The 23,193-nt window shown below is 40.3% G+C and overlaps 1 long non-coding RNA gene across 1 annotated transcript; it reads left to right on the top strand.

Annotated features, from left to right (window-relative positions):
• Nucleotides 1-187: 187 nt before the first annotated feature.
• Nucleotides 188-22,453, top strand: LOC127386672 (uncharacterized). The gene is made up of 3 exons (XR_007889952.1): nt 188-279; nt 5,040-5,138; nt 20,891-22,453. It is a non-coding gene; the product is annotated as an uncharacterized LOC127386672 (long non-coding RNA).
• Nucleotides 22,454-23,193: the final 740 nt, after the last annotated feature.

Genomic DNA, 23,193 nt, shown 5'->3' with positions numbered 1-23,193 from the left:
TGTAATGGTGACAGTGTTTCCTGAGCCACATAAAACACACACTCCTTAAATCCACATCTAGATTTTGCTATCTAGAAAGCCAAAGCAAAATGCCAGTACTTTGAACCTGGATTTCTCCTCTCTCCATTTATTTTACTGCTTTCAGTATGGCAAGTAGTTATACTTCTCTTTCCTGTTTCAGTATGAATCTGTCTGCACAGTTGGAGAGCCCATCTCTTCTCAGCTGGTGACCAGGCACCATCAAAATGGGAAAAATGTCATAGAACTGGGAATGGGCAGGTAAGCAGTTTGTCTCTTCTTTTAACTTACTGTGCTTTCATGTAGGATCCCTCCCAGTTTTTATCAGTGTTGTCCTAATTTCTCCTTTTTCTCTCTTCATTCTCTTCTATGCTTGGGTATGTCTCTTTTGGTATCAAGGGCAAAAAAAATAGTGTTGATATTTTGCACTTAAAATACTCCAATTAAAATACCTGGGAAAAGTTACATGGATAGCAACGGGAGGTGTAACAAACCACAGATGTGAAGACATACCCATCCCTGGTGTTGGCTGACTGCCATAACTCTTCCACTTCCCTGGAAAGAGAGCTTGTTGCTGGCAGCAGCCATCTCCACTGGAAGGTGACACGACCATACATGCTTGGCACCAGCAACTTGGACATCATCTGAAACAACATCAGCTTCCTTGTGGTGCTTGAATCCTGAGTACAGGAGGTATTGAGGGATGTGGCTACAGCCCTTTGGCAGGGAGCAGAGATGACAGCATTAGTGTCTGCTTCAGGCCTTAGCCTGAGTGGGCTTTTGATTTTCCTGGGATGGAGAAGAAGATTTTCAACTCATGATGAAAACCAAGAGGACTTGGGATGATGGCAGCAAAGAAACACAAATTGTGTGACCCACAGGGAGCACTGGAAGACATTAATGGGTATAAAGAGGCCATATTTCCACAAATGGCCATTAGTCTTTTGCAAATGTTCCTTGAAATGTAAAGGAATGATTTTCTCTCTCCAATTAATCGTTCTGGAAATCCTCCTTCGTGTAATCTTGAAAACACGGGAGAGGAGTTAGTGTCAGCAAATATTGCCAGATGTACAAAATGGCAGAGTAATGTGTTGTATGACATGATTTTGGGTGGCAGAAACTGGATAAGAAGCCAAGAAAACTGCACCAACATTTGAGCTTTTCTGCAAGAGGCGTTGCCAACCTCAGGAGGGAGCACTGGATAATTTATAGGTTAACATTTTCTTTTTATGTGAATAGCATTTTTTCTCATTTATAGTTAATTAGGTTAAGCATGCATGGGGAGCGAGGGAGGAAAGACTTTCAGAGAGGATCTAAATGATTAGTAATTTGAATGAAGTAAAAGAATCTGCTAAAAGAAGTAGCTCTGGAATTAAATACATTGCTATAACAAGTGTAAGTATCAGATAGGAATTTTACAGGTTCTTACATTAATTATAGCAGCAACATAAAAAGAGGTAGAGCGTATTTACAGATTTGGCACATGGATTCTTTTCACAAATAGCTGCTCTTTCATTTTACAAGAGGAGGAGAAGCTATTTGTCCCACAATTTCATGGTTTTATATCTTTTGCTCACATTTCTTGTCTTGGGGATTTTGGCTCACACACAGGATCAGTTAAGGTGAACTACAATGTAGAATGAACATTAACTTAACCACTGAGTTTCTTCAAATCTTTTTTGCTGTATAAAATCTTCTTGACACTTCCTGGTTGGCTGAACATTTTTTTGGCAGATCCTGCGTGTCCATCTTTAGGGAGGGAGTGAAACAGTTTCACCAAGGCCCATCTGAAAGTGCTGCACCCTATCTAGACTGGGGCAAGCTTTTGTGCAGACATTCAGAAAGGTTCAGGGTGTTCAAATCACCTGGTTATATGGGCTTCTCTAAATCGAGTATGTTGATGGTGAGGACACACAGTGTGCTGACATCTCCCACCTCCCAACACAAGGGCTGTGCATCTTTCCAGGACAGCAGTGCACCCCAGGCTGTCTCCCATCCCAGTGCCTCATCTGCCAGGCACAACTGCCTGGTTTCCCCCACACAGCTGGGTCTTCTCTCCATGCCCTCTGTTGGGTGATGCAGGACACAGCTGTCATGGCCAGAGCTGTCACATTCCAGGATATCTATGATGAGCAAGACAGAATTTTACAAGAAGGTAGACATTTATGAAAAATGAATTACAATGTACTTCCAGCTGGAATGCTTTCCACTGTACAATTTTTTAAAAGTCTCTGAACAGTTTTTTAATTCAGTTTCAGTTTCCTTTGTGAATTATCCACAAGTTTTGGGTGGAGTTTCTAGATGTAAGCATGTAAATTCAGATTTAAGCCCTTCTATCCTTGGGCAAGTTCTGCCAGCTGAAGAGAGTGCAGTACTTCTGAAAATCAGGCAGGACTTTGAGCTAGATGCTAAATATAGATTTAACAGTTTATTCCCTGACACCCAAATAATTCAGCTAGTGAATGATTTATGATTTCAAGAAATGAATGATTGATTATACTGGTAAACACTGCTGTTTTTATTGAACATGAACAGTTCCACATGGAGAGTTCTTCAAAGTATTTTAATGTTTGTGCTGTGCCCATAAAAGCCAGTTTCTTTTTCTAGACAGAAAATGGCCTGAATTAATTGAATGCTGAGCCCCAGTGCAAGTCAGGGAGATATAAGCACCTGATTCCTTTTCACCTTTTAGAAAATCCCAGGACTTACTGACTTGCCCCGAGCTGTAAATTGTGCTACAGCAGCAGAGTCTGCAGCCCCCGTCAGGTGACTCAAAGGAAGATGCACCTCAGGCTGTTTGGATTGAGACAGGCTGCAGGCTTTTGTGCTTCTAATAAGAAGAAAACAGAGAATGCACAGGTTGTGTGTGGCTGTTTCACGTGTGTGATGTGGTCAAGGGATGCCTGGCTCTGGCCAGGAGCTCAGGGGAGCACAAAGCCCAGACTGAGGGATGCAGGTCTGGAGGCAGCCAGGAACAAATGAGCACAGCCCTGAACAGCGCTGCCCTGCGCTAGGCTGTGCTGACACAACAACCTCTTTGGAACAGTTTTGGGTTCCTCTGACACAGCGCATGTGGTGCAATGAGTTCAAATGCTTTGCTTTGCCTTAGGTCATGCAGGGAATCAGTATCAGACATGGTAAGAGACTCAGAGCCCAGTCACCTCTGTCACAAGCCAAAGGGAATGCTTTCACACAAACAAGGAGAAACACCAGAGAAAACAACAGTTCATTCAAGCTCTTAGTGAGCCTGGATACTATATTGGTGGAGCAGCCAGAGCTGAGGACTAGAGCCCAGAAGTTGGAGTTTGGTTCTTGGGTAACTACTTCTGTGCCTCTGGAGACTTCTCCAAGTGTTTCACTTTGCCACCAGCAGGCAAAGCTGGTACAGAAGTTACTTATGGAGTGATTGTGAGAATTAGCTAATTAACACCAGGCAAAAGCTCTGCCAGAGATCTGCTCTGCCCTCAGCAGAGGAGCCTGCCATGTGTACTCTCTCCAGGGGTGATTGGCTGCTCTTGCACAAAGACTCATTTGTTGCTGCTGTGATCATTGGGAGGTACTTGGACACACCTTCTAGACCATGTACTTGTCCCATTGCAAAAACACACTGAAGCTGTGACTGGTGCAGCAGGGGGTGAGTTTAGGTATTTGGGGCATCACCCTGCTCCCACAGAGCAGGTCAAAGGAGCTCTGTAAAGCTGTGCTGAAGGAGTAGAGGAGATTCACTCCTGCCTGTAGAGCAGCACCAGATCTGCAATGGCAGCATGAACTCTGCCATATCTAATCACTGCAGCTCTAAAGCATGTCCATAGCTCTTCATGAAGTGATTCCAGTACAGCTAGAAAGCTAACAGGGTTTGTACCTCTTCCCACACGTCAGTTTCTGCACACGGCCATAGCTGAAGGATCCAAGTGGGGAACAACAAGAGCATTCATTTTCTGACCCCTTACTACAAGAAGGACATTGAGGTGCTGGAGCACATCCAAAGAAGGGCAACAAAACTGGTGAAGGGTCTGGAGCACAAGTCTTGTGAGGAGCAGCTGAGGGAACTGGGGTTGTTTAGCCTGGAGAGAAGGACACTGAGGGGAGACCTTACACCTCTCTACAACTACCTGAGAGGAGGGTTTAGCCAAGTGGGGGTTTGTTTCTTCTCCCAAGTAACAAGTGACAGAACAAGAGGAAGTTGCCTCAAGTTGTGCCAGGGGAGGTTTAGATTGGTTATTAGGAACAGTTTCTTCACAGAAAGGACTCATAGTAACGTTCCCTTGAGAAATAATGATTTCACTGGCAGAAGTTGCCAGTATGTTAAAAAGGTAAGAAGGCAGCATTTTTTCATGCAAACACTTGCTGTCAGTATGGATAATGAGCTATCTGCTGCAGGTATCCTTCTTTTTGGGGTGGGAGGCAAAGAAGGTGAACTGGACTTTGGGCTGGATGGAGGGTTGTGAGGATCCAGTAGCATTCAGTCATTTGTGAGCAGCTTGCAGGCACCAGAAGTAAAGGTTTGTTACATCTCTAATTTTTTTTCTTTCTTTGGGCAGGTGGCTTAACAGCCCAGCAGCTGATCCTACTTTTAACATTTAATTTTAATTGAATGCACTGCTGGAGATGCTTTAAATTGACTCTTTTTGTTTGAATTTCCTAAGGGAGTTTGCCCCAAGACCTCTCTCCTAGTGATAACTTATTCTGGCCAATGGAGCCAGTGTGTATTTATTATATATCTCTGTCCCTTCTCTGGCTTCTCCTACCATGAACACTGTGGTTGCTGATGTCTAGAAAATTACTCAAGTATGAACTGTTTCAGTGTCTGTCACTTTGCTCATTAGGCCAGTGAGAAAATGTATCTACGACTCTGTCACACGGAGCCCTCATTAGTTTAGTTGCACATTGAGATCATTGCCTTCTTTAAAGATGGCTGCAGGAAAATGGCTGGGTAGTTTGATGCTCCTCAGTAATAAGTGGAAGCAGCAAAACTAGGGCTCACGGCACTCCCCTCTGAAATAATTGCATTTTGTTTGCAGAGCCTGCTCCATGGCATGAAGTGTTACTGCTGGGGAAGTCAGATGACAGTGCTTCATCCCACTTCTTGCTCAGAGCGGAGGGGGCAGAAAATGCTTGAGGTAAGACTAATTCATTGTGCAAAAGAGATTTAGGACAAGAACACTATCCATTTTTGACATCTGCTTCTCCTTGAGCCTGTTAAACAGGAGGAATTCTATTGAAGGTGGTGTGTTTTCTTTTGTGTGTCAGTATGAGCAAATTTAGGTCTATCAGCTGTAGCTCTAACTGGTAGCAATGAAGGCAACCAATGTGCTCATAATTCCTACCTTAAGCAGTTAGCCAAAGTAGCACTAATCAATATAGACCCATTTAGCCATTCCTAGAAGGCTGGATTTAGACACTATCACTGCCAAATGTCCATGCTGAACTTCTGCTAGAGAAGAGGTGCTAAATGACTGCATGCCTTCTCTTTAAATAGTACTACTTTCTCTTTAGTTCACTTTTTTTCCTAAGGAAAGAGTGCCACACTGGCATTTCCCCTGAAACTGGTCCATTAACTCCTATATGCTGTAGGAAGACAGGTAGTTATTTTCATGCCTGGATTTCTTCATTTGAAGAAAGGAGAGAAAGAAAAAAAAAAAAAAAAAAAAAAAAAGGAGCAATAGTAGCTACAACCTACTCCAGCCCCCAGAGCAGCTACATAACCCTACTTGCAGTAAGGCCAAAGTCTTGAACAGAACCATGGTATGGACAGGAACTGCTGCTTGCTTTGCTGGAAAGGATTCTTCTGAAAACTGCAGTACATCCCAGGCTGTTGAGGTTGCCCTGCTGCATGCTTCCTTTGGTACAGTTCACTGGTGCACCAGGTTGGTGTGGACTTAGTTCAACTCACCCACTTACTAGATGTTATTGGCATTGGTAGGTGAAGGTTTGCATGTCATACCACCTATAAAATTGCTCAGAAAAGTCATTTTACATGAGGAACTTCTTTTATGCTTTCCTTATAATGACTTTTACTGATGTTTCCTCCTGTATAGTTATTCCACAGACCTGAAAAGCAGTTAACACAAAAACTTTCAGCCCACTGAATCCTGATAGAAATGTGTAGGGCATTGTCAGGTTGCCACGTTAGACCTGCAGTGCTGATGCTCCATCTCTGTTCTGCCACCTAAATGTTCCTTCCTTAGCACTGGTGGAGAGGGTCAGTGATGTACTGTAGTTGATTAGATTCATAGCAGATATGTATCCCCTAAGAATAAGATGATGAAAAAAACTTATGGCCTTTTTGCTTATCTAAAGTTGCTATCCAACTTCAAGTTAAACTGGATATCAAGTACTTGACTTGCTCTGCATATATTCTTTTCAATCCCATATAGATATGATTCTTCTCATTATCTGCATTCAGAAATTCAAAGGCAATTAGCCCTGAAATAGCTAGAAATGTAGAGAAAGATATGTTTGCATTTTTATTTCCCATAAAGTTCATATTTTCTTTTTCATTTAAGTGGGACTTCAATTTCCTTTGAAGAACTGAAAGCAAATGTTAAAAAAAAAGAATGTCCCTCTTGGGACTGGAGGCTGAAAAGGACCATTATAATGAAGTTGAATATTTACTTCCTAGGCTGGTGGTTCAAATATTTTTTGAGAGTCTGTACTGGCAGGGAAAATGCAGCCCTGGATCTGCTGTCCACACATGCTGGGGTAGTTTGGCTCGGGTAGTTTAGTTCTTCTTTTCCTCTGGGAAGCTGGAGCTCAGGCTGTGTGCAAGGCCTGAGTATTTCTAGAGGGCAGCCTGGGTTGTCTGCTCGATACCAGCCTGAAATGTCAGAACAAAGCATGGACAAACCTGCCCCTCCCCATCTGGTGTGTCCAGCCTGTCTCAGTGGTGGGCTGCAGCTGGCTCTGTATCATCGGTAGTAGGAGCTCAAATTGTCATCTGAGCCAAGCTTTGGAGCTACCTGTACAGGAGCACAATGTGTTCAGCCAGGTGCTGAGTGGATGTTAAGGAACCTGCAACTCAAGAAAAGGCTCAAACTTGGCAATTAAAACATGATCCAGGTGTATCCTATGTGAAATAAGCCGTTCCAGTTCCAAAGGAACAGGTGTCCTCTTACTAAGAGTTAGCAGACTGAGAAGGGTCAGCTCTCTTAAAATCCAGTCCCTGAGCAGCCACAAGATAGGAGCCAAGTTCTTGGATTTTGTTCCTTTCTGTCAGAATGGCACCGTGCTGGACAATAGGAAAGCTTGAGCCACAACTGCCCAGCTGAGAGGGAGCTCTGGGAACCTCTCTCCAGCTCCCTTGGCCGTGGGTACATTCACTGCAGACCAGGCTGTACATCCCTACGCCCAAAGCCAGGGAGCACTGCCCGTGGGCTGTCCCAGCTCACCAGTGTGAACAGCAGGTTCACAATGACTTCATAATTGCCTTCCTTTTTTTACTAGCTGTTAGGTTTTCTCCACACACATAACTCAGCTTCAGACACACCAAATTTCAGGAAAATAATTTGTTCACAGCAATATTGCTCAGTTCATCCAGCTTGCTGGTTGTGCCTTATTAATGCCTAGGTACAAGACTGGGTTTTTTCTTCATTCTGACAAAGACTCTAGAGTCTCAATGGGCAATTAGTATAAAAAAGCTGTCCTGGGGAGACAGAATTAATACTAAAAAACCCCAAGCCAAAACCTGTAAGTCTTCAACCTGTCTGGAATTTTATGTATTTTTTAATTCATTAAAGGAGACATTACTAACTAACAGTCTTCCCCAATATACATATCAGCTATTAAAAAAAAAAAAAGCCAACCAAAAAACTAATTGCTATTTCTTAAAGGTTTGACAAGTTGGTTTTAATAATTTTCGTTTAAAGTAAAAATATAATGTCATATTCCAAGAAATAAAAGTGTGTCCAGTGTAACAGATGATGCTTCAAGAGGTGCTGGGTTTTGTTTGTGTTGGTTGGAGGGTTTTTTTTGCAGAAAAAACCTCTTTTGTAGAACAGTGTCTTCACAAAGAAATTTCCCAAAGCATAATTATCACAGGAGTTTCCATTTGGACTTTCAAAGTACTGTTGGTGGCATCAGTTGTTTCTTCTTTTTATTAGAGCTGGAGGGAGCCAAAACTAGATTACTGTTTTTTTAACATCTGTAAACTATGCAATGCCTTCTGCAGTGGGAAAAATAAATAGTAACAGGACTGCATGAAGACGTTATATGTAACATGGCCCGAACTAGTATCTCACTAATGTGTACATAACCTGCTTTATAGAACCATATCTTAACCAGGCTAAGGCCTTAATTATTATTGATTAGTCCTGCCCACTGTTCCAATATCAGTCATTATTGGAATAATCTCCATAACCCTCATTAAGCATGCATCTGTTTCCATGGGGATGCATTTTTAAATAAGAAGTGCTATTTGAATATTATTGGTTTCACTGGTTGTTCAGGCACTTGGTGGTGTGGTTGCCCAATCTGTCATAGTTAATCAAATCTCATCTCTTAACACTGGCTGCAGTTATCAATGAGTTGAGGATTAATATTCTGGGCGAAGCAGATGATAAATCATTTGTATATAATTAGTGTACAGCAAGGTTACAGCTGACATGAATTTTTATCTTAATTATGAGAGAAATTTGTTCCATTAATTTAATTTAGTTTGCATGAGTGGCTAGACACCTAACAAAGTTAATCTTACACCTGTCATTACAACATTAAGGAGAGTCTCATTTTCAAGCTGTAGACAGAGATACTCCAGCATATAAGGATAATGTTGCTCATTCTGATGTGAAAATAGATGATCATAGACAGAAGATGTAGAGCCTACTCTTTTTAAAGTCTTCCCAAAGGATTTATGTGCGAATATTACAGAGATTCAGTCCTGGTTGCCACTGTACTGAGTAGACTAATTTTCCTTCAGTCTGCCTTCTGTACTTCCTCATGAAAGAAGCAGGCAGTACTTACAAACAAAGGGAAAGCTTTCCCCCTTATTTTTATAAGTGTGTATTTTAATTAGTTTAACTCTATGCATGTAGTTAACATGTGACAATGCCACAGCACTTGTAGGACATGATATCTGCATTAATGGCAATGAGTGAGGAAATGTATGTTGCCTGCAGTCCAGCCTTCACATTTATGTGAAAGAGAATTATTCATAATGTCATCTACTACAAAAATGGCAATTATGCAGGCATTTCTGAGGTTTCAGCACACTGAGTAAACCTAAATTCTGTGTTAATTATCCAAGTAATTATCAAGTCTGATAAATCATAAATGATTGATAGATAAGGTGGGGCTGTTTGGGTAAGAGAACGTGGTGTTAGTTATTTTGCTGATAATTAACCAAGCAGCTAAATGAAAGAAAACTATTTGTGGCATCCCTTATAAAAATGTTTATCTTTATAGATTTTTTTATTATAGTTATTTTATTCTGGTAGGATGAGTTCAGGAAAAGAAAAGCCAATACCTGAGTCTTTTTACAGCTAATGAGATGAGACTGAATACAGTGGAGACAGAAATATAACTGAAAATTGCATTCTGCACTAGCTGAAGTCCAAATACATATTTGTAATACAAGCCACAGTCTCCTTCACATTTGCAGCATAAAAATAACCCTCGAACAGAAACATTAATTGAACAGTAACTCAGATTAATGTTATGTAATATTAGTTCACAATTATTACTCTCAGCTAGGGTCAAGAAGTATATAGTTGGATATTCACAAAGAAATGACTGATTTAAAAACAAAGAGCTCTAATGGAATTCAATAGTGCTTTTCAGTCATTCCAGTTGGCATCTCTATTACCTGAAATGATTCACAGTCCATTATGGGAGCTTCCATGCTAATAGAATGTCTATCTTCTGTAATACAGACACATCAGGGCACTAACTGAGAATCTGTCACAATGAATTTCATCTAGATTTCACTTCATCTCTTCATGGACTGTAAAATTTGCTCTTGTACAATGCCTAAATTTACTGTGGGTAATTGAGAGAGATCTATAGATGCAGCACACGGTAAAAATCGGTTTTCCAAAGATCTATTGTAAATTGTGCAGATTTGGTTCAGTTGGAAAAAGATTATCAAGTGCTGACTACCAGTCGCTACTAATTAAATGCTTTTGGTGAGCTCTGAAAATATTTTTAATGGATCACAGTGAATAGAAACGTGAAAACAGCAGCCTGGTTAAAATGTGTCTCTTGCAGCTAGAAAAGCAAGGAAAAAGCTTTTTGCAATTGAAGAAACCCCAGAAAGAGGTAGGCAAATGAGTGAAAGTAGGCTCCATTACCCCTGGTGAGACTTACGGATCATATCCAGTAGACCTATCATATTTTTTATCAGCCTTGTGTTTACATAGTGGAAAGTGGAATATTACCCACTTGATCTGACTTCCTCTAGTTCTTTCAAAAATCCTCCTGAAACAGGCAACTCCATTTTACTTTTGTGACTGACGTTATTCATCCCAAATGAAAACATTGCTGTTAAGTTATATGCATGGACTGTTGATAAATTAAAATCATGTTTAATGAGTGGGTCATTTTTTTTTTCCCCCCAGCTGAATACTTACTGCTCTGCTCATGAAACAGATATGCTGAGCATTTTAAACCATTTCTTTCTTTTATTTGGAACTGTTTTACTTGTTCCCATTAAAAACTAAACAAAATTATTGGTATCCTTACTGATCACAGACTTTAATATTTGTTAGCCAATTACAATTGTGATATATTCTATAGCTTTTTTTTCCTAAGCCACAAACAGAATAATAGCATCACGCTCCACTGCAAGTGAAGTGATCTCAGCCTTTACATTAGGAGAAAATCAGAATGGTATGACTGCAGTTCATTACTGAAATAGGTAACTGATGAACTGAAAAGACAAAGGGCATTGTTAAATGAAATGTCATTATTAGAGCTGCTCATGTTTAACAAATGTACTGTAAGTTAATTCAGTGGTGTTTTCTCCAAAGTTCTCTGTAGGATGTTCCTCATTCGTGCTTATGTTTTTAACATGTTCAAGGTATTTTTCTTTTCTTCGTGGAAACAATTCTAACTAAATCTGCAATAAACACTAGTTCAACTGGTGCAAAAAATACTGCCTCAGTTTTTGTCCGAGGTTTACCTCCAGAGCTACTGCTTACCCAGTGATGTCTAAAAGACAAGTCTTTCCAAATGTCTTTACATGTTTATTTATATGATCTTTGAATAAACACCTTGTTTGTCTTGAAGGAAAATGAAAGGTGAATTCTGATTTTCATGGGAAAAAGATTTAGCCGTTAGGCTTAAATTCAGCAATCTGTGACTGTGCAACAAAGCACTTTGGCACGTGTTTAATGTCAGGACCTGAAGCATCTGTTTTAACATGTTGCTGAATTGGGGCCTTAAAGCACAAGCAGAATCTTGGACCTCATATTTTAAGAGCTGCATAAAAGTGGTGTTCTGATATTAAATAAAAAACATATCATACTTTCAGCATCTGTGGGAAACTGTTTGCATTGCCCCAGAGGTGATAAAAATAATTTATGGACTTCAGTATTTTTCACAATAAGGAAATGACCTCAGCTCTGGCAATTTCGAGTAGTTAGTGAAGCTTTTCTGCTACATTTATGCATTTACTTGAGCTACATATTATTTGACCTGTATTTTAGATTTATTGGCAGATACATAAGTCACAGCAAATAACCTAAAAAGGAATTGATGCTCTGTGCATTTTGTGCATGGGCTGATTGACAGATTAAGAAAGGCTGCTTCTTCACAAGGAGTTGAAACTCGTACCCTTGCTTGTTATAAATGTGTCTACTGGGGTGTCAGGCACATTTTTTAACCAAAAGTTCAAATAAAACTGGAAGATTAAAAGCATATTCAGACCATTGTATATGTAAATATGAGCTTGAAAAGAAAATATGTAGTTATGCATGCTATGAAAAAGGCAATCAAACTCTTGAGAGCAGTAGTCCCAGTGGTTTGATACCTCTCTTGGGAACAGGGCTGCCAAGTCCAAGTCTGTGTTGCAGACCATTAATGGTCCAAAAAAGAGGGCCAAGAAAGGTTCCTTTCTTTCTGCTGTCACGTGCTTGGCATTCAGATCAGCACTGCTCATAGCTGAGGACTTCCACCAGAGCTTGCTGATGTCTTGAACAGGTTTTGAAATGGAAATACCAGCCCAGAGTGCTGTTTGCAAGGCACTATTTGGATGCTTTGCATAATCATACAGGATCGAGTAATGACCTTGGTATGTGGTGGAGGGGGAGTCGTGCTGGGTTTCTGCAGGTCCCTCAAGCACTGAGCAGTAAATAAGTAAATAGATACTATACTTGATAGTCAAGCATCTGATGGGGAATCACAAACCCTACATGCATGTTTCTTTCATGGTACTGCTCTGAAAGGAAGATATTAATGACATTAAGTAGACATCCCTAATACCTTTTCATCCCCTTTCAATCAAGGCAGGGAACTTAAAAGTTGCAATCAAGTATCTATACTGACATCTCCCTCATTTGCTTGCTGGAGATTGGAAAGCAAACATCCCTATCTCCCATCTTTCTAGCAGAAGTGAGATTAATTTAAAGTGTGAGTCAGGGCTGTAAAAGTTTACTCTCAGTCTCTTTGCTCTTGTGGCTTTAAACTGAGATATCATTAACCCTTTCAACTTTTTTGAGGTAAAAATAAAAATTTGCATTATAAAAGTTTTAAGGCAACCCACGGTGATATATCTTCATTCTCTCAGATGTGGCACAAGATATGCAATAAAGAATAAAAGTTTACTCACTTGCAACTGAGCTTCATCCTCATCTCTTCAGCTATGCATATGTTTTAAATACAGATGTAAGAAAGACATGATCATGGTTTCTATCGGTTCCACTGTTTCTATGACCAAAAAACATCACAAACAATATAAATATTACTTGGATCACAAACAGCTATCGAGGAATTAATATTTTCTGCCACCTGGATGTGCCACGGGTGATCTCTACACTGGAAATGACCCTTGCACTGTCTGAATATGCACGGAGCTCTGTGAGCTCCCTGCACCAACCCCATCCAGCAGGCAGAACACATTTTCTCCATTTATTTCCACCCATTTCTTTAACATCACTGCCATCTGCTGTTGAGGGAGGGAACCTGTACCGCAGGCCCGGGACACCTCTCCGGTGTGCACAGGTGTTCCCATAAGAACTTCTAAATCTTACACATTTTCATGTGCCGTAAAGGACAGGAGGGAACTATTTGTCCATAAGGTTTGAGTCCCACGGAACGTCATGCTACCACTACCATTGCCAGGAGTTCTTAGATCAGAAGATGCTGTGTTCCTAATAAATCAAGTGAGATAAAGCCTTCCTCGTGTTCCTTTTGCCAGCACTGTTGCTCTATGTTCCTTCAGCGAGATCCTGGAATATCCCATCTTTTGGACCTAACTTAAAGGTACCTAGAAGAGCAGCTTGAAAAGTAATGAGTAATTGCACCATCTCTCATTCTGTGCAATGGCAGCCCCAGCAGTTTATTAGGCAGAGAGGACTGGACCAGGTGGATCATCAACTCTTGTAATTCAGTGTGTCAGGTAGTTTCTTCCAGTGTAATTACTCAATGTTGGTGTTTTCACTGCATTTACCAAAAAAAAAAGTACACACAGTATGGGGAAGGGGTCACACCCAGAAAACAACAACAAAACAACCAACCGAAAAAACCCAAACACAGCAGGGCTACGTATAAAGACTGTGACATTAAAAAAGAGACTTTGATTATGGAGATGTTAAAAGTGGCAAATATTCTGGGTACAGTTAGAGATGGGAAGCCCATAAATGCATAGCATTTTCTGTTACTTCCTTTGCATGCTTATCCAGCTTTGACTCAATGACTTAACTCTTTGGCCTGATGCAATAGAAAGCAAGAAAACTTTACTTTGACCTCAGTGGGCTTTGGCTGGGGTTGTCAGTAAAACCACAGTGCAAGCTAAAGTGATACTTGAAGATTAACCTAAATACTGTTTAGGTAGTTAGCCTGATGGCCTTGAAAGGTAACTGTTGGTATTACACAGTTAGATATATTTATTACAAATAGTATACTTTTACTCTGCAGTGTCAGGGATAGGCTGTTGTCAGAAGCAGGTTGCTACTTTAGGATTAACTCTTTACCTATGGGAACACCAACAGTCTCCTTGCTTTTCTGATGTTTTTTTTAATTACTAAAAGGCTTGATAATAAATATACCTGTAGAAAAAGCAAGATGCAGTCTATCTCCCCTTATGCTGTAGCAATAAAAATTGCAGTTCAGGCCTGATCTCAGAATATCTGTTGTTATCAAGGCTAAGTTATTAACTATGTGGCAGAAAAAAATATAGATTGGTTTTCAGATACTCTGTTAAGTACAGACCTGGCAGTTAGAAAAATCTTATTTTGTCTTATAAATGGAATGAACTTAACATAGAATGCAGTGAAAAAAACCCATCAGAATGGAACACCACCATACTGGTTTCCAAGTAGAACAACATCCCTCGGAGCAATCAGGTTTGCATGAAAAGGTATTATCCAGCATTGGGTTACCTGTTAGCACCAGAGTGTGTTCTGGTGGACAGAATACAGCAACAGTCAAACTCATGTTCAGATCTCTTGAAAAACCTCTGTATGAAACAAAATGCTCTTAAAATGAAAGATTTAAGTTAAATGCTTTAGAAAGAATTTGGTCTAGAGCTGAATGAGGTCAAAGGGTTTTTTTCTTTGTGTTTAATTTCTCCATAAAGTGTTTAAAATAAATGTTCTGATTCCAAACCTTTTACCATTCATTTTTCCTTTCCTTTGTTTTCTCCTGTTTGAACATCCCCTCTTTAACACAAGCATCCACCATATATGCAGGCAGAATTTCTGTACACCAGAATCTCTTCAGAAGTGGCATTTCATTCAAAATTCTGCCTTTGCTGGCAAGTTCATGGGTAATCACTGGTGCTTCTGACTGACTCTTTGGCAGGAGAGCCACTGCTTGCCATCTCACTTTGGAACCCTCAGTTCACTTTGTCCTTCTGAAAGCAGACTTGGTTCTTCTCTCTCTTACAGGTCAGCACAGCCCTGTTTTCTGAGAGCAACTGTGAAGCATGCTGCCTCACTTCCTATGTACCTCCAGAAATAAAGGCAGGCAACTCCTGATGTGATGTTCTGATACAGCATATGCAGCTCATTTCATCCTACTTTCTAAGTCAGAAAATTACAGGATACATTCTGCTATACAAAGGGAGATGTACAGCAGAAGGACTGACTACAAAGCAGCCAGCTGGGGAAGTAGAGACTGACAAAAAAGAAAAAGCATTGTCAGATTTTTCTTTAAATCTGCAGTAAAAAGGGAGCTGGGAGAGTCGAGCCAAAAGAGATGAAGACAGAGAGTATCTAAGCTCAGCAGAACAACAGTCGATGTAAAAGGTTAATTATTCTCTCTGTGGAAGTTACAGTCCCTGAATTAAAGGGGCATCTGCATTTCTCCCTAGAAGGAGTCACTGCATTTGGTAGTTTTTGCTCAACATGAATTACAACACCTGCCAATTTCTGGCATTGCTCAGTGCTCACTGCTCAGCTTCCCACCAGCCCTAGGCTTCCCAAAGTGCAAGGAAGAAATCTTATCTGGATCCATCTGCAGGGAATGGATGGCATTTTAGTTTACCAAGTCTAAGTAAGAGAAGCAACATGTCTCTGAAGTCACAGGTCATCACAGCCAGGGGTACAGTGCTCAAGGAGCACCAGCAAGTTCCAAGAGCAGGGCCAAGAGAGTGTAAGCTGGAAGAGGTTATACTCCCTGCACACAGGCAGGTTTAGGGGAGAAGAGGTAGTTGCACATCAGCTTCTTATATTAAGCAAAAGTAGTTCAGATCCCAAGAAAGAGGGCAGCAGCAATGGGAAGGAGCTGGAGCTTTTAATGTTTGCTTTGGGAATAAGGTCTGATTTTAATAGCCATGACAAACCAGACTGGACAGCCTATGGCATAGCCCAGGTGCCTGGGTATCTGCAGGAACTTTTTTCCTAGTTTCAAAAGTCATGGAAGGTGTCCTCTTCCATCTTCAGTTTCTAGAAGGCATAGTCACTGATAAGAAGGCCTGCCTTGGGGAGGCATCATAACTTCAAACATACTACTTCCAGCCTTTAAAACTCACAAGAATATGAACTGCTAGAGACAGTGAAGCAATTGCTGGGAGGATTCTACAACAAAAAGCATTAGGCTTGAACTATAAAAAATTCAACAGTCACTGGAGTCAGCCAAACTGCTGCTTTTGAGTTGACTGATAATAAAAATGCTAACCATCTTAGAGATAAATTGTCCTAAGTGGCCTTGCATAAAGGATGTGAAGCTGTGTAATAAGGCAGTGCCAGTTCTCCCTGTTTTTATGATGGGTGTTGCAATATTTGGTGTTTGTTTGCACCCCTACTCCTGGAATCCAGAGATTAGGTGAAAGAATCTGTTTTAATTAAGAAACAAACAAGAAAAGTTTTCTTCATATTGTGGTTGCTGGGAAAAAAAACCATCAAAAAACTTTCCAAGGGTAGAAAAACCTTCATCTTGATATATGACTTTGATACATTAAATAACTTGATTTAAGTTGATTACATTCTTTATGGAGACTGAATTTTTAATGTTCATGGTTTAGTAACACTGATGATGCCAAACCCAAGAGAATTTTTCTTTTTTTAAGTGACCCATCCCTTAATTAGCAACAAAGCAGCTTCAGAGAGATCCAAGCTCAGGTCAGTTGATTCCTTTGTGGTAGCATTTGTGAAGGAATAAAAAAAACAGGTAGCACTGGTAGCTGATGATATCTGAATGGCTGCAGCTAAGCAGGATAAAGATAGAGCATGTGTCCATGGCTGCTTCCAAACAGCAGCCACACAACTGACATTAGATGCACAGGACAATGGCAATAGTATCACTCTGTGACACACAGAAAAGGAAATAATCTTGTCTGGAACACCTAAATCTGTCAAAGAGGAATCTTCCTTTTCTGGCATGTGCCATTAGATCTTTGGCAAGACTGAATTGCACATATCTGATTCTAAAAGCTTAAGTTGATTCTCAGTTGTAAACAAGACACACCTTTCTGGCCACAGTGCACATGTGGTCTTGCCATCAGACAGGACAGAAAGCTACCATGGATGAATGAGGGCTGCTTATTGCCTCTGCACCAGACAGCTCCTTCTGAGCTGCAGAGAGAGTTGAATTTGATAAACCTTTACTGTGAATGTAACACTACCAGGTGGCTTTTTAACAACTGAGCTAGACCCTGGTTCTTCTAGACTTGGGCCTCTCTTGCTTTCTATTCTTGACTTCTTGCCCTCTAAGAAGCCTTAGAAGTTTTGTATGAACTAAAACTTTTGGAGACGTAACTTTTTCCTCCCTCATTCTTTTGGGCAATAATGGACCTGTTTTCTAATTTACTGTTTAGTATGAGTGATTTTTCTCCAATTCAACTAGTGCAACCTTCCTCAGCATTACTCACTGCACAAAACAGTAGACTTCCTAGTTGGGTGTTCCTGCCACAGTGTGTTCAACGTTGACACAAGCTTAACACTTTGATGGCATCCCAGGCTGAAGATTTGTCATCCTTCATCCTGTGAGATGGTGGGAGGAAGCAGGGCCAAGCACTTTGCTTCCAGGATAATCATCATATGCCGTACACAGAGTTATTCAGACATGCTGCAGAGTTTTATGCTTGGTGACATTCTGAGTGGTATCTTTACACTTTGGAGATCTGCTTTATTATCTTACTAAATAAAAGATTAAATCAATATTATATGGGCCAGGTACATATGGTAAATTAAAAAATAACTTGGTAATGATATGGCCATGCTTTAAATGATTGATGTACTTGAGTCCTGCATAACAGTTACAAACTTCCATGGTTCCCACATTCTTGACCTTTATCTAATTTTTGGCAAAGTTCCCTGAGGTTTATGGGTTTTGCACAGCTTTTGAAGTGTGAGAGTTAGTCTGCACAAGCCACAGCCTTAGAAAACTAGTTATTTGCAAACTAACATGCAAGTTTTTTTTCAAAGTTTACTATAATTACTGCTTTTATTAATTCCTAACTAAACTCACATTAATTTGCCCTTGAACTTCAATGAAATAGGTGCCATCACCCTTGTGAAAAATAACCTATTCAGAAAAAAACATGTATTTGTTAGTATATTCAGGTTCAATTTGGGCTGAAATTAGCTATGATTTGCAAATGATAGTCAAGTTAAGATCCATCCTTTTTCCTTACCTTTGAACAGCTAGAATGGCAGAAGGTAATTCTTTTTCCTTAATAACTGCTTCTGTGGAAAATAAAATTTTTGAAAGGACAGCTAAGCCAAGTTTCTTGAACACTGTGAGAAAATACTTGGATCACACATGGGAAAACCTTGAAATGTCCAGAGCAATAAAACTTGGGACTGCATTTCATGGTGCCCATAAAATATGCTCCAAAGCCTCCTAAAAAATGGCTCAGAACAATTCAGAAAATATTTGATTAAAATTACAAGAACTTCTCAGTGATTTAAGGGACAGAGGAGATAGGGTCACTGTCAGCTCAGATATATCTTTTCAGGAAGTTCATTGTTCTGCCCATTATGCAGAATTGAATAATAAATTAAAACCTATTAAAACACATTGAGAACAGCTTTCCAAAATGCAGGCAGCAGAATATAGTGATGTGTCTGGTGTCACCAGATAGTGCTCTTCCACCATTTGTCAAAGTGTTTGTCTTAGTGTAAGCAATATTTGATCCTTTAAAAGATAAGTTGTTCTCCGGGCAGTTTTGGATTATGCCAGAATCCACTGCTTAGAAGTAGCCAGAAGATGGAGACTGAATGGTAGCAATGTGTGCTTTTCATGTTGGGTTAAGTTGCTGTCAGGCTAAAATTCCTAGAAAACATTCCTCTGTGGGACTTTTTCAGCTCAGAATGGATACATGTATAAATTAATCAAGTTAAACTTCATGTCTACCCAGACATACAGCTGATTTCTTCTGCAGGAAAGCTCCATTGTAAAGCAGCTTGTAAGTGGTCCTGGATATCTTAAAGGTGTGATATTAGTGTCATAATGAGGTGTTAGTATAAGAAAAAGATGGAGGATGATCTTTAAGGTCCCTTCCAACCTAAACCATTCTATGATTCTAAGACTTATAAATGTGAAAATTTTTCATCCAGATTTTTTAATCAAAAAAGGCTAGATTATTTTAAAGTCAAGTGAAATAATTGTTGATGCAAACAATGCTTGCAATTCACAGAAAACATGAAGTCCTCCTTACTTGAATAAAATGGGAATCAGATAATTGGGAATGTCTTTGTTCAGCCCTTCACGTGCCTTTCTGCTCACTCTTCAGCCTATTTCCTTTTTGCTCAGCTATGCTGAAGGTTACACTTCAAGTGCTCACCTTGTATCTCTACCTTTCTCTCTTTTCTGCCACTGCATCACTGATATTTTCTTTTGTTCCTCTTCCTACTTCTCTACCTTTTCAATTCTCTTTCACAAAAATTGATAGGGAAAAAGAAAAGCCAAAGAAACTGCTCCTCCTTAGATTGTCTTCCTCTTGGGAGTGAGGTGTACCTGTGAGAAGTCTGTTAACTCCTTGGGATTATCTGACTCTATAAGAGAACTTCACTGTGCAGCCTTACAATGATTTTAAGGGAAAGATGTGCCATACAATGACACACAGTGCAGCTGTTCTCATTTTCTTTTTACCTTCTTAGGTAAAAGCTCGATCACTCAGTCTTAATTAGTTGTTCCATGGATGCTATGTGAGTCAGAAAACCCCACTTCATTCTCCCATGGATTAATTTCTCTTGACTGTAACAGCTACAGATGCTCAGCAAGTGTCAGGAGACAAGATGTGTAACAGCACTGTCCTGAACAAACTTCTTTACAGTAATTACTCTGTGTCAGGGTGTACTGGCCCTGTCCTTGCCTGGATTTTGCAATATATACCTGTGTAGAAACCAAGAAACTCCTCAGAATTTCAAAGAGGGCACAGTGAGCACACTCTGAAAACCAAGCCTCCCATAAAGTTTCTCAAAAATCAAAGTATCCAAAATGACAAGTTACATGGATATTCTGCTCACAGTCTTTGAGTGATGTGACCAAGATCATGGCACCAGAAACCAGAAGTCTGGTAAAAGCTTTAGTATTAATCAGATATTTAGTTATAATATTATCTTATTCTCTAGACAGAGTGCTGTGGGAGAACTTTCATGGATTAAATCATAGAGAGGACCAGCCACCAATTTTATCCATTTCTGTCATGTAGACTGTGAGAAAGCTATTTTTTTTTTCTTACCAGAAGATCAGAATTTTCACCACTGGCCTGTCTTGTCCTCTACAAATGCCACAGGCCATAAAGTCTTTTCTCTTTCTCCTGCTTAGACTAGGAACTATTGTGTTGCTCTTTGCTAACTACATCACAAGGTAACCATAAACAGAAGCTTCTTCCATTTTCTCATCCATTATACCTATCTGTTTTATCTGTGTTTGCCTTGGATTTGGTTGGGATGAACTAACAGCTTGGTAAGCGAGATGAAAAAGGTTTGAGTTAAAATTGCTAGTCTTAATAAAGCAATATTAAAAATGACACATCATTTTCAAGAAGATGTCTTCCTGTCTCCCTGTATGTTTTCAACTGTGAAATGCTGAGAAAAGGAGTCATTCAGAGGAGGGACTGACTAGGATCTTGGCTAGACTGTACCTTCTAGATGTCATCAGTGGATGTGATAGTGATCATGTTTAAAACATCACAATTTAAAGTTACGTGTGGTTGCTGACAGGGCACTGTACCTTGCAAAACGTATCAGGCTGTTTGATGGGATGTCATCATCTTCCACAGCCTCCAACGCAATGGCTACTGTAACAGGTCTGTGACTTTTTCATTTCACAGAGTACAGAGCCTCACTGATGATCACAGGGAATCTGCAGCTGCCTACTGAAGGCTTCCTCATGCCTGCTACATCTCAAGCAGCAGATGAAAGGGGACTGCGTAGCAGTAAGGAGGTGGGATACAGCCAAGACAACAAATGAAAAAGAATGGTAAATGCACGCAGAGGAAGGTACTGCTGCTGTGCCTGCCAGTCTTGCTAACTGCAGAAATCTAGATGAAAATCTTCATGGAAGAAATCTTTTCATTATGGATCAGGATGGAAGTGATCTCTGTGCTGGAGCTGCCAGGCAACAAAACGGGTTGAAAACAGAGCTTATCCAAGGTGTGAGCCACAGAAAAAAATGCAAAATATGATACTGACTTCAGAAAGCTTGGGTTAACTCCCCTACAGGTGGCTTCAGCCTCTCCTGAAATCAGGAATACAAACTCAGAAGAAGCAATCATGGCATTATCGAAATCACTGGGATCATCTCCATTTACTCCAAGATCTGATAATGACACTTTGTTTTATGGTACACATGAAAGAATGTTGTATTCTAACAAAAGGACCCTGTACAAAGGACCATTACAGAGGGAGTTATTATACCTTTATTTTATCTATCACACAGAATTTATGGAAATTAATCTGTCTTTTAGGGCTGCTCATCATAGGGAACCTGGGAAAATTACCTAAATCCATCTGCTTATTTATCTAACTGTGCCTGCCCAGCCAAGAGTGGGTCCCCTGCTGGTGCTGTTATAGTCCATATCATGTTTTAATTCTTGTGAGAAGAAAAAACAAATGCTAAAAGATACAGTGAAACCTATTGCTACATTTTCAGTGGTGACCAAGTCTGATGTTGTCAGAAGTCAGGATAAACAGTGAAATGAATCATCTGGTTACAAAAATGGAGGAAGCTCTTTAGCTCAGTTTCATGGGATCGAGATTAATGAAACTGAAAAATCAAGACAGGATTGTTCAAAGCAGCTGCACCAAGAGTCAGAGCTTGGTTACCTTTACAGATCAGAACAGAGCAGGAAGGGGAAAACAAAGACTAAAGCTGAACCTGCTAGAGTTTTGCAAGTACAAAATCTAGAGATCTGAGGGAAGGGAGGTTTTTAGACTGTGCTCCTCTTTGGACTTCTTTTAAACCTAATGGGTATTTAGAAGATAGATTATCTGAATGTCATAGGGAACAACAGGTCTGTCTGGATAACTGGGTGAATTTGCATCACAGTCAGGTACTGGGAAGAAATGCCTTTGTGGAGTATTTTATTGAGGTTCAAGTAATCAAAGATGGGGTGTAATGACATCAGAGATACATTTTTTTATTTTCATGCCTTTCCTTTTCATTTCCTAACCATATACCAGGTGAAGGAAAATTCCAGCCTTCAGTGTAAAGGAGAGAAATGTTTCCAGTCCTTGTGGTTGCACATAAAGCAAATTAAAAGAACCTGTTACATTTCTGTAAGTATATAAATTCAAGCCAGCTTTGTGATTCTGGGTGCCAGCTGTATGAGTTTTAAAGGCCATAGGAATGAATTAGTCTCCGTCCTCTCCTTCAGTGTGCTTTAAAAAGCCAAAGAAACAGTGAAGTTTTCCAGGGAAGGTCTGATCATACCTTGTCTGATACTCAGTTACTACTTAAGCCCCGAGTTTATACTGCTCTTGGCTTTTTATTTATCCTTTAACATATTTGAAAAGGACTTTTATGACCACATCATGACTCAGGAGATGTTTCTTTTCAGTATTATCTTACAACCTTTGCTGGTTGCTGCCCCTGAAGGTCATGTACATTCCTTCCTGACACTCTTCTGTTTCAGCCCTTCCTCTTGTCCTTGTTTTTTGTTCGTTTGTTTCAGTCTTCCTTTCTGTGACAGTCAAATTAGAGCCGTACAGTTTTCTGTGAGGAGAAGGCAGACAAAAAGCAGAAAGCCTATAATAGTCTGGTGAACATATTAGCCTCTGGGGCTGCATAACAGTTTTCTGCAACTCCAATTACACGTATTGTGGTTACACCCGTACGTGGCATGAGCCAGTCTGGCATTTTTTTGCTTTTGTTATTGTTTTGATCACTCTTGTCAGGGCAGCGCTCAGGATGGACTGCCTGCATGTTCCGCTGCCCTCCAAAGGATGGAGACAATGCTCCCGCGTGGCTTTCCTTCTTCCTTCATCTTCCTCAGAGATCTCTACTTGCAGCCGAACGCGGTTTAATTTTTATAATGCCCTGTGTGTGGTGAAGAGCCTAGAAACTGAACGCCTCGGGGGGGGGACACGACTTGAGAAGAGACCAGGCAGGTGTTTCCAAAGCCGCCATCAAGAA

The sequence above is a fragment of the Apus apus genome, chromosome 6 (assembly GCF_020740795.1).
Source record: "Apus apus isolate bApuApu2 chromosome 6, bApuApu2.pri.cur, whole genome shotgun sequence".
Lineage (NCBI taxonomy): Eukaryota > Metazoa > Chordata > Aves > Apodiformes > Apodidae > Apus > Apus apus.
This window is presented reverse-complemented; position numbering and strand designations above follow the sequence as displayed.